The sequence below is a fragment of the Arachis ipaensis genome, chromosome B9, assembly GCF_059453495.1.
Source record: "Arachis ipaensis isolate K30076 ecotype BB chromosome B9, ASM5945349v1, whole genome shotgun sequence".
NCBI classification, from domain to species: domain Eukaryota; kingdom Viridiplantae; phylum Streptophyta; class Magnoliopsida; order Fabales; family Fabaceae; genus Arachis; species Arachis ipaensis.
In genome coordinates this window covers 63,759,685-63,762,056 of record NC_142444.1, presented here as the reverse complement: position 1 = coordinate 63,762,056, position 2,372 = coordinate 63,759,685, and positions in this window count along the sequence as shown.

Sequence of the window (2,372 nt, the reverse complement as noted above, 5' to 3'; positions counted from 1 at the left end):
GCGCGTCATTTGGCTATTTTTCAATCCACGCGTCTGCGCGTATATGACGCTTGCGCGTCGATGAGTTTTGTGGCCATCCACGCGTGCGCGTGGAGTGCGCGTACGCGTGGCCCTGTTTTGATCCCAAAGTTGATTTTTGAGTTTTAAAGGCCAAATTTCATACTTCTAAGCCTCCGATCTCACCACTTATGTCTTAAATCATTATGATATGCCTAGCAATGAGACAAGGAGCTAGTGAATGTGGTAACTTACAAGTGAAGCAAGGGAAAAATGAATGATCAATGAGGATCAAAGATGATTATGTGAGATGCGGAGGATGGCGGTGGAAGTGCTTGTTGTGCCATGGGCCGAAGGGCCGTAATTGTTAATGAATTGGCTGGTTATGGATTTAACCGTGAGTCGGATGGCTAGATTATTGCCGTGTTACGGCGGAGCCATGATTATGGCTAAGTATAAATGCATATATACTGTTGAATGAATTGTGAATGTTTGCACTTCCACCATCGAAGATGAGTGTTTCCCTGGGAGGAAGCAGTGGCTAGCCACCACGTGCTCCAGGTTGAGACTCGAAGCTCTTTTGACCCTATGCCGTAAGTGTGGCCGGGCACTGTGAAAGGCCCGGATGAGCTCGCCCCCGTAAATATTCACCAGTGAAGGTGATGGATATGGATCATGATTATGATCAAGTTTATGATGAGTATAACTCGAGTTGGGGATGCGCGACAGAGGGACAGTCCAATGGTTAGCTACCAGGACTTGTCGGGTTGGCTCTATAACCGACAGATGATATCATCAGCCACTAGGGACAGGCATTCATCATATGCATACTATATGAATTGTTTGAGATTTCCTATTTGACTGCATATTACTTGCTAATTGTCTAAATGCCTTATTTGTTCCTATTTGTAAATCTCTTGTCTGATATAACTGTGTTTGCTATATTATACTCCTGCTGGTGGTTGGGAGGTTTGAAGGAATTGGAAAGGGAAGTATTAGTTAGACTGAAGGATCTTTAGTCAGTTGCTACTTATGGTTTAGTTTGCTTATAAGCTTTGATATTATCTGGAGGAAGTTCTAGGGTTGCCTTCGGCTTTCCTCTATTATTATGTATTATATATGTGGAAGCTGTTACCATGCTGGGGACCTCTGGTTCTCACCCATGCGGATTTTGTGGTTTTCAGATGCAGGACGTGAGGTTTCTCACTGAGGCATGCTGGAGACTTCTGGATTAGCGAAGATCCTTTGTTCTCGGGACTCCGTCTTGGTTTATATATCTTGTTTAGATACTTTTATCTCCACTAAATAATACAAACTGTGATGACTCCTCTTATAGGAGATTTTTGGAGAATAGGGTTCTGTATTTGTGTCCCTTTGGATTTCCTTTGGGGTTTATTTATTTTATTATATGTATGTATATATATATATATATATATATATATATATATATATATATATATATATATATATATATATATTGCTATGCTCGGACCGGTTATCTTCGCATCTGGATTTGAGTTTTGATATTCCCATTTTTGACATTCTTTTGTATATATATAATCTCGCGTTAGCTTATCCTTTGCTCGTTGCGTTATCGATCGGAGTGTTGCGCTTTCGAGTTGCGATTTTTGTTTACCCCTTTTTCTACAAAGGCTCCTAGTTATAATCCTTATTCACACTACTATACGTACTAGATTTTTGTTTTAGAGGTCGTAATACCTTGCCCTCTCTGGATTATGACTTAAGCATAAGACTTTGTATGGTAGGGTGTTACATTATGGTATCAGAGCAGTTCGTTCCTGTAGAGCCTGAGGGACGGACTGACTATGCTTCTGTGCATTCTCTGTATGTGTGTTATGTGCTATTAGTATATCTGCTTGATATAATTGGCATAAATGTTCATGAACATGCATTTGGGACTTTAAAGCACTGAACTCCCAATATTGAGACTGATCAACTTAATATCGATTGTTTGGTGTGTATAGGAACCAGATGGCGCCTCTTGGACGCGGTAGAGGCCGTGGGAGAGGTCATACAAATGCTCGTGCATCAGAGATTAACCCTAATGACCCGGTGAACTTTATGACTGCGTTGGAGAACATGGCTGCTGCTATGCAAGCCACTGCTGAGGCTCTTGTTCAACAGATGAACAACCATGGTAATGACGGAGGTGGAGTTCAGGGCCCGATGACACTGGCAAACTTCTTGAAGGTTAATCCACCTAAGTTCAAGGGAACCACTAGCCCGACTGAGGCCGATACATGGTTTCAGGCCATGGAACGAGCACTGCAAGCGCAGGTGGTACCTGAAGGGCAGCGTGTGGAGTTCGCTACCTATTTGCTCACTGGGGAAGCGTCGCATTGGTGGCAAGGAAC